Source organism: Zeugodacus cucurbitae, unplaced genomic scaffold, assembly GCF_028554725.1.
Source record: "Zeugodacus cucurbitae isolate PBARC_wt_2022May unplaced genomic scaffold, idZeuCucr1.2 ctg00000026.1, whole genome shotgun sequence".
NCBI lineage: Eukaryota > Metazoa > Arthropoda > Insecta > Diptera > Tephritidae > Zeugodacus > Zeugodacus cucurbitae.
Window position 1 is genome coordinate 219,116 of NW_026530837.1, and position 10,885 is coordinate 230,000.

General features: G+C 21.4%; 1 non-coding gene across 1 annotated transcript in view; it reads left to right on the forward strand.

The window, feature by feature from the left end:
* The first annotated feature begins 10,839 nt into the window (after positions 1-10,839).
* LOC128923742 (small subunit ribosomal RNA) overlaps positions 10,840-10,885 on the forward strand; it is a 1,990-nt gene continuing 1,944 nt past the window's right edge. The window contains exon 1 of the ribosomal RNA XR_008472473.1: positions 10,840-10,885. This exon is cut by the window's right edge and continues 1,944 nt beyond it. This is a non-coding gene — a ribosomal RNA (small subunit ribosomal RNA).

Consider the following 10,885-nt stretch of genomic DNA (forward strand, 5'->3'; position numbering starts at 1 on the left):
ATTCAATAAAGTTAAATATTTATATTATTACGCTCGAATACTTTCATATCATATATGAAATAAAATGAAAAATAATTGAATTGAAATTATTAATTTCAAATCAAAAGAAAAACGTATATACTCTTAAAAAAAGATATATACACTATATGCATTGAAATAAAGTAAAATGTATAAAAAATGATATTATTTGAAAGTTTAACAAATACAAGAAGAAACATCGTCCTTACATTAATAATTATATTATATATGTATAGAGAACGAAAATTCTTTCTCACGATAAGATACACAGTCTCAAAGTCCGAATAAGACCGCAATAAATAATACAATAATATGAAATTTAAATGACATGAAGTAAATTATTTAATCCGACCATAGTAGAAGAAATTTCATAATTATTTATTGTCGCGATTTCGTTCTCCTTTGCATTGTGTATATGTCGTGTACTTAATTTTCAAATATTGAAAATATCATTATAAAAATTTATATAGTATAAAAAATATTATATAAATGAATAAAAAATATTATTCTGGTTGATCCTGCCAGTAGTTATATGCTTGTCTCAAAGATTAAGCCATGCATGTCTAAGTACAAACAAATTAAAAGTGAAACCGCAAAAGGCTCATTATATCAGTTATGGTTCCATAGATCGTTAACAGTTACTTGGATAACTGTGGTAATTCTAGAGCTAATACATGCAAAATAAACACGGACCTTTTGGAACGTGTGCTTTTATTAGGCTAAAACCAAGCGATCGTAAGATCGTTATATTGGTTGAACTCTAGATAACTTGCAGATCGTATGGTCTCGTACCGACGACAGATCTTTCAAATGTCTGCCCTATCAACTTTTGATGGTAGTATCTAGGACTACCATGGTTGCAACGGGTAACGGGGAATCAGGGTTCGATTCCGGAGATTTTCATATAGATACTAAGTTTATGAATTCATACAAGTAAATAATTTTCATATAAATACTAAATAATTTTCATATAGATACTAAGTTAATGAATTCAAACAAGTTAAAAATTTTCATATAAATACTAAATAATTTTCATATAAATACTAAGTTAATGAATTCATACAAGTTAAAAATTTTCATATAAATACTAAATAATTTTCATATAGATACTAAGTTAATGAATTCATACAAGTTAAAAATTTTCATATAAATACTAAATAATTTTCATATAGATACTAAGTTTATGAATTCATACAAGTAAATAATTTTCATATAAATACTAAATAATTTTCATATAGATACTAAGTTAATGAATTCATACAAGTTAAAAATTTTCATATAAATACTAAATAATTTTCATATAGATACTAAGTTAATGAATTCATACAAGTTAAAAATTTTCATATAAATACTAAATAATTTTCATATAGATACTAAGTTAATGAATTCATACAAGTTAAAAATTTTCATATAAATACTAAATAATTTTCATATAGATACTAAGTTAATGAATTCATACAAGTTAAAAATTTTCATATAAATACTAAATAATTTTCATATAGATACTAAGTTTATGAATTCATACAAGTTAAAAATTTTCATATAAATACTAAATAATTTTCATATAGATACTAAGTTTATGAATTCATACAAGTAAATAATTTTCATATAAATACTAAATAATTTTCATATAGATACTAAGTTAATGAATTCATACAAGTTAAAAATTTTCATATAAATACTAAATAATTTTCATATAGATACTAAGTTAATGAATTCATACAAGTTAAAAATTTTCATATAAATACTAAATAATTTTCATATAGATACTAAGTTAATGAATTCATACAAGTTAAAAATTTTCATATAAATACTAAATAATTTTCATATAGATACTAAGTTAATGAATTCATACAAGTTAAAAATTTTCATATAAATACTAAATAATTTTCATATAGATACTAAGTTTATGAATTCATACAAGTAAATAATTTTCATATAAATACTAAATAATTTTCATATAGATACTAAGTTTATGAATTCATACAAGTAAATAATTTTCATATAAGTACTAAGTGTATGAATTCATACAACTAAATAATTTTCATATAAGTACAAAAAATTTAAAAAAAAAAATAAATGTTAAGCTATTTTTGATGTTGTAATATTTCTTATAAGCATAATGCTCATAGAAAATGATATAAATTACTTGTATATATATGAATTTAAAACTTTTATATGGTTAAAAAGATTTTCTCCATACGATTTCCGGTTGGTGAGGTGTACGTGGCAGAAAACATATATGTTGTATGAAACTTCAACATTAGTACTTGTATGAAAATTTTAATACTTGTATGAAATTGCATACTTAGTACTTATATGAAAATTATTTTCATATATTTATAAAAGTATTTAAGTGTAATATATAAATGAGAGCAAAAAAATTTATTCCTGGTTTGCTACAGTTGGTTTAAATAGAAATAATTTTGTTAATAATGAAATGTTATTAATTGAGATTATTCTTCTATACCTAACATAATGTAGTCGTTTTTTTTTTTAATTTAACTTTTTTTGGGGTTTGTTCTTCTATTCACATAAAATATATGTGGGTAAAGAATAAAATTCAATAAAGTTAAATATTTATATTATTACGCTCGAATACTTTCATATCATATATGAAATAAAATGAAAAATAATTGAATTGAAATTATTAATTTCAAATCAAAAGAAAAACGTATATACTCTTAAAAAAAGATATATACACTATATGCATTGAAATAAAGTAAAATGTATAAAAAATGATATTATTTGAAAGTTTAACAAATACAAGAAGAAACATCGTCCTTACATTAATAATTATATTATATATGTATAGAGAACGAAAATTCTTTCTCACGATAAGATACACAGTCTCAAAGTCCGAATAAGACCGCAATAAATAATACAATAATATGAAATTTAAATGACATGAAGTAAATTATTTAATCCGACCATAGTAGAAGAAATTTCATAATTATTTATTGTCGCGATTTCGTTCTCCTTTGCATTGTGTATATGTCGTGTACTTAATTTTCAAATATTGAAAATATCATTATAAAAATTTATATAGTATAAAAAATATTATATAAATGAATAAAAAATATTATTCTGGTTGATCCTGCCAGTAGTTATATGCTTGTCTCAAAGATTAAGCCATGCATGTCTAAGTACAAACAAATTAAAAGTGAAACCGCAAAAGGCTCATTATATCAGTTATGGTTCCATAGATCGTTAACAGTTACTTGGATAACTGTGGTAATTCTAGAGCTAATACATGCAAAATAAACACGGACCTTTTGGAACGTGTGCTTTTATTAGGCTAAAACCAAGCGATCGTAAGATCGTTATATTGGTTGAACTCTAGATAACTTGCAGATCGTATGGTCTCGTACCGACGACAGATCTTTCAAATGTCTGCCCTATCAACTTTTGATGGTAGTATCTAGGACTACCATGGTTGCAACGGGTAACGGGGAATCAGGGTTCGATTCCGGAGATTTTCATATAGATACTAAGTTTATGAATTCATACAAGTAAATAATTTTCATATAAATACTAAATAATTTTCATATAGATACTAAGTTAATGAATTCAAACAAGTTAAAAATTTTCATATAAATACTAAATAATTTTCATATAAATACTAAGTTAATGAATTCATACAAGTTAAAAATTTTCATATAAATACTAAATAATTTTCATATAGATACTAAGTTAATGAATTCATACAAGTTAAAAATTTTCATATAAATACTAAATAATTTTCATATAGATACTAAGTTTATGAATTCATACAAGTAAATAATTTTCATATAAATACTAAATAATTTTCATATAGATACTAAGTTAATGAATTCATACAAGTTAAAAATTTTCATATAAATACTAAATAATTTTCATATAGATACTAAGTTAATGAATTCATACAAGTTAAAAATTTTCATATAAATACTAAATAATTTTCATATAGATACTAAGTTAATGAATTCATACAAGTTAAAAATTTTCATATAAATACTAAATAATTTTCATATAGATACTAAGTTAATGAATTCATACAAGTTAAAAATTTTCATATAAATACTAAATAATTTTCATATAGATACTAAGTTTATGAATTCATACAAGTTAAAAATTTTCATATAAATACTAAATAATTTTCATATAGATACTAAGTTTATGAATTCATACAAGTAAATAATTTTCATATAAATACTAAATAATTTTCATATAGATACTAAGTTAATGAATTCATACAAGTTAAAAATTTTCATATAAATACTAAATAATTTTCATATAGATACTAAGTTAATGAATTCATACAAGTTAAAAATTTTCATATAAATACTAAATAATTTTCATATAGATACTAAGTTAATGAATTCATACAAGTTAAAAATTTTCATATAAATACTAAATAATTTTCATATAGATACTAAGTTAATGAATTCATACAAGTTAAAAATTTTCATATAAATACTAAATAATTTTCATATAGATACTAAGTTTATGAATTCATACAAGTAAATAATTTTCATATAAATACTAAATAATTTTCATATAGATACTAAGTTTATGAATTCATACAAGTAAATAATTTTCATATAAGTACTAAGTGTATGAATTCATACAACTAAATAATTTTCATATAAGTACAAAAAATTTAAAAAAAAAAATAAATGTTAAGCTATTTTTGATGTTGTAATATTTCTTATAAGCATAATGCTCATAGAAAATGATATAAATTACTTGTATATATATGAATTTAAAACTTTTATATGGTTAAAAAGATTTTCTCCATACGATTTCCGGTTGGTGAGGTGTACGTGGCAGAAAACATATATGTTGTATGAAACTTCAACATTAGTACTTGTATGAAAATTTTAATACTTGTATGAAATTGCATACTTAGTACTTATATGAAAATTATTTTCATATATTTATAAAAGTATTTAAGTGTAATATATAAATGAGAGCAAAAAAATTTATTCCTGGTTTGCTACAGTTGGTTTAAATAGAAATAATTTTGTTAATAATGAAATGTTATTAATTGAGATTATTCTTCTATACCTAACATAATGTAGTCGTTTTTTTTTTTAATTTAACTTTTTTTGGGGTTTGTTCTTCTATTCACATAAAATATATGTGGGTAAAGAATAAAATTCAATAAAGTTAAATATTTATATTATTACGCTCGAATACTTTCATATCATATATGAAATAAAATGAAAAATAATTGAATTGAAATTATTAATTTCAAATCAAAAGAAAAACGTATATACTCTTAAAAAAAGATATATACACTATATGCATTGAAATAAAGTAAAATGTATAAAAAATGATATTATTTGAAAGTTTAACAAATACAAGAAGAAACATCGTCCTTACATTAATAATTATATTATATATGTATAGAGAACGAAAATTCTTTCTCACGATAAGATACACAGTCTCAAAGTCCGAATAAGACCGCAATAAATAATACAATAATATGAAATTTAAATGACATGAAGTAAATTATTTAATCCGACCATAGTAGAAGAAATTTCATAATTATTTATTGTCGCGATTTCGTTCTCCTTTGCATTGTGTATATGTCGTGTACTTAATTTTCAAATATTGAAAATATCATTATAAAAATTTATATAGTATAAAAAATATTATATAAATGAATAAAAAATATTATTCTGGTTGATCCTGCCAGTAGTTATATGCTTGTCTCAAAGATTAAGCCATGCATGTCTAAGTACAAACAAATTAAAAGTGAAACCGCAAAAGGCTCATTATATCAGTTATGGTTCCATAGATCGTTAACAGTTACTTGGATAACTGTGGTAATTCTAGAGCTAATACATGCAAAATAAACACGGACCTTTTGGAACGTGTGCTTTTATTAGGCTAAAACCAAGCGATCGTAAGATCGTTATATTGGTTGAACTCTAGATAACTTGCAGATCGTATGGTCTCGTACCGACGACAGATCTTTCAAATGTCTGCCCTATCAACTTTTGATGGTAGTATCTAGGACTACCATGGTTGCAACGGGTAACGGGGAATCAGGGTTCGATTCCGGAGATTTTCATATAGATACTAAGTTTATGAATTCATACAAGTAAATAATTTTCATATAAATACTAAATAATTTTCATATAGATACTAAGTTAATGAATTCAAACAAGTTAAAAATTTTCATATAAATACTAAATAATTTTCATATAAATACTAAGTTAATGAATTCATACAAGTTAAAAATTTTCATATAAATACTAAATAATTTTCATATAGATACTAAGTTAATGAATTCATACAAGTTAAAAATTTTCATATAAATACTAAATAATTTTCATATAGATACTAAGTTTATGAATTCATACAAGTAAATAATTTTCATATAAATACTAAATAATTTTCATATAGATACTAAGTTAATGAATTCATACAAGTTAAAAATTTTCATATAAATACTAAATAATTTTCATATAGATACTAAGTTAATGAATTCATACAAGTTAAAAATTTTCATATAAATACTAAATAATTTTCATATAGATACTAAGTTAATGAATTCATACAAGTTAAAAATTTTCATATAAATACTAAATAATTTTCATATAGATACTAAGTTAATGAATTCATACAAGTTAAAAATTTTCATATAAATACTAAATAATTTTCATATAGATACTAAGTTTATGAATTCATACAAGTTAAAAATTTTCATATAAATACTAAATAATTTTCATATAGATACTAAGTTTATGAATTCATACAAGTAAATAATTTTCATATAAATACTAAATAATTTTCATATAGATACTAAGTTAATGAATTCATACAAGTTAAAAATTTTCATATAAATACTAAATAATTTTCATATAGATACTAAGTTAATGAATTCATACAAGTTAAAAATTTTCATATAAATACTAAATAATTTTCATATAGATACTAAGTTAATGAATTCATACAAGTTAAAAATTTTCATATAAATACTAAATAATTTTCATATAGATACTAAGTTAATGAATTCATACAAGTTAAAAATTTTCATATAAATACTAAATAATTTTCATATAGATACTAAGTTTATGAATTCATACAAGTAAATAATTTTCATATAAATACTAAATAATTTTCATATAGATACTAAGTTTATGAATTCATACAAGTAAATAATTTTCATATAAGTACTAAGTGTATGAATTCATACAACTAAATAATTTTCATATAAGTACAAAAAATTTAAAAAAAAAAATAAATGTTAAGCTATTTTTGATGTTGTAATATTTCTTATAAGCATAATGCTCATAGAAAATGATATAAATTACTTGTATATATATGAATTTAAAACTTTTATATGGTTAAAAAGATTTTCTCCATACGATTTCCGGTTGGTGAGGTGTACGTGGCAGAAAACATATATGTTGTATGAAACTTCAACATTAGTACTTGTATGAAAATTTTAATACTTGTATGAAATTGCATACTTAGTACTTATATGAAAATTATTTTCATATATTTATAAAAGTATTTAAGTGTAATATATAAATGAGAGCAAAAAAATTTATTCCTGGTTTGCTACAGTTGGTTTAAATAGAAATAATTTTGTTAATAATGAAATGTTATTAATTGAGATTATTCTTCTATACCTAACATAATGTAGTCGTTTTTTTTTTTAATTTAACTTTTTTTGGGGTTTGTTCTTCTATTCACATAAAATATATGTGGGTAAAGAATAAAATTCAATAAAGTTAAATATTTATATTATTACGCTCGAATACTTTCATATCATATATGAAATAAAATGAAAAATAATTGAATTGAAATTATTAATTTCAAATCAAAAGAAAAACGTATATACTCTTAAAAAAAGATATATACACTATATGCATTGAAATAAAGTAAAATGTATAAAAAATGATATTATTTGAAAGTTTAACAAATACAAGAAGAAACATCGTCCTTACATTAATAATTATATTATATATGTATAGAGAACGAAAATTCTTTCTCACGATAAGATACACAGTCTCAAAGTCCGAATAAGACCGCAATAAATAATACAATAATATGAAATTTAAATGACATGAAGTAAATTATTTAATCCGACCATAGTAGAAGAAATTTCATAATTATTTATTGTCGCGATTTCGTTCTCCTTTGCATTGTGTATATGTCGTGTACTTAATTTTCAAATATTGAAAATATCATTATAAAAATTTATATAGTATAAAAAATATTATATAAATGAATAAAAAATATTATTCTGGTTGATCCTGCCAGTAGTTATATGCTTGTCTCAAAGATTAAGCCATGCATGTCTAAGTACAAACAAATTAAAAGTGAAACCGCAAAAGGCTCATTATATCAGTTATGGTTCCATAGATCGTTAACAGTTACTTGGATAACTGTGGTAATTCTAGAGCTAATACATGCAAAATAAACACGGACCTTTTGGAACGTGTGCTTTTATTAGGCTAAAACCAAGCGATCGTAAGATCGTTATATTGGTTGAACTCTAGATAACTTGCAGATCGTATGGTCTCGTACCGACGACAGATCTTTCAAATGTCTGCCCTATCAACTTTTGATGGTAGTATCTAGGACTACCATGGTTGCAACGGGTAACGGGGAATCAGGGTTCGATTCCGGAGATTTTCATATAGATACTAAGTTTATGAATTCATACAAGTAAATAATTTTCATATAAATACTAAATAATTTTCATATAGATACTAAGTTAATGAATTCAAACAAGTTAAAAATTTTCATATAAATACTAAATAATTTTCATATAAATACTAAGTTAATGAATTCATACAAGTTAAAAATTTTCATATAAATACTAAATAATTTTCATATAGATACTAAGTTAATGAATTCATACAAGTTAAAAATTTTCATATAAATACTAAATAATTTTCATATAGATACTAAGTTTATGAATTCATACAAGTAAATAATTTTCATATAAATACTAAATAATTTTCATATAGATACTAAGTTAATGAATTCATACAAGTTAAAAATTTTCATATAAATACTAAATAATTTTCATATAGATACTAAGTTAATGAATTCATACAAGTTAAAAATTTTCATATAAATACTAAATAATTTTCATATAGATACTAAGTTAATGAATTCATACAAGTTAAAAATTTTCATATAAATACTAAATAATTTTCATATAGATACTAAGTTAATGAATTCATACAAGTTAAAAATTTTCATATAAATACTAAATAATTTTCATATAGATACTAAGTTTATGAATTCATACAAGTTAAAAATTTTCATATAAATACTAAATAATTTTCATATAGATACTAAGTTTATGAATTCATACAAGTAAATAATTTTCATATAAATACTAAATAATTTTCATATAGATACTAAGTTAATGAATTCATACAAGTTAAAAATTTTCATATAAATACTAAATAATTTTCATATAGATACTAAGTTAATGAATTCATACAAGTTAAAAATTTTCATATAAATACTAAATAATTTTCATATAGATACTAAGTTAATGAATTCATACAAGTTAAAAATTTTCATATAAATACTAAATAATTTTCATATAGATACTAAGTTAATGAATTCATACAAGTTAAAAATTTTCATATAAATACTAAATAATTTTCATATAGATACTAAGTTTATGAATTCATACAAGTAAATAATTTTCATATAAATACTAAATAATTTTCATATAGATACTAAGTTTATGAATTCATACAAGTAAATAATTTTCATATAAGTACTAAGTGTATGAATTCATACAACTAAATAATTTTCATATAAGTACAAAAAATTTAAAAAAAAAAATAAATGTTAAGCTATTTTTGATGTTGTAATATTTCTTATAAGCATAATGCTCATAGAAAATGATATAAATTACTTGTATATATATGAATTTAAAACTTTTATATGGTTAAAAAGATTTTCTCCATACGATTTCCGGTTGGTGAGGTGTACGTGGCAGAAAACATATATGTTGTATGAAACTTCAACATTAGTACTTGTATGAAAATTTTAATACTTGTATGAAATTGCATACTTAGTACTTATATGAAAATTATTTTCATATATTTATAAAAGTATTTAAGTGTAATATATAAATGAGAGCAAAAAAATTTATTCCTGGTTTGCTACAGTTGGTTTAAATAGAAATAATTTTGTTAATAATGAAATGTTATTAATTGAGATTATTCTTCTATACCTAACATAATGTAGTCGTTTTTTTTTTTAATTTAACTTTTTTTGGGGTTTGTTCTTCTATTCACATAAAATATATGTGGGTAAAGAATAAAATTCAATAAAGTTAAATATTTATATTATTACGCTCGAATACTTTCATATCATATATGAAATAAAATGAAAAATAATTGAATTGAAATTATTAATTTCAAATCAAAAGAAAAACGTATATACTCTTAAAAAAAGATATATACACTATATGCATTGAAATAAAGTAAAATGTATAAAAAATGATATTATTTGAAAGTTTAACAAATACAAGAAGAAACATCGTCCTTACATTAATAATTATATTATATATGTATAGAGAACGAAAATTCTTTCTCACGATAAGATACACAGTCTCAAAGTCCGAATAAGACCGCAATAAATAATACAATAATATGAAATTTAAATGACATGAAGTAAATTATTTAATCCGACCATAGTAGAAGAAATTTCATAATTATTTATTGTCGCGATTTCGTTCTCCTTTGCATTGTGTATATGTCGTGTACTTAATTTTCAAATATTGAAAATATCATTATAAAAATTTATATAGTATAAAAAATATTATATAAATGAATAAAAAATATTATTCTGGTTGATCCTGCCAGTAGTTATATGCTTGTCTCAAAGATTA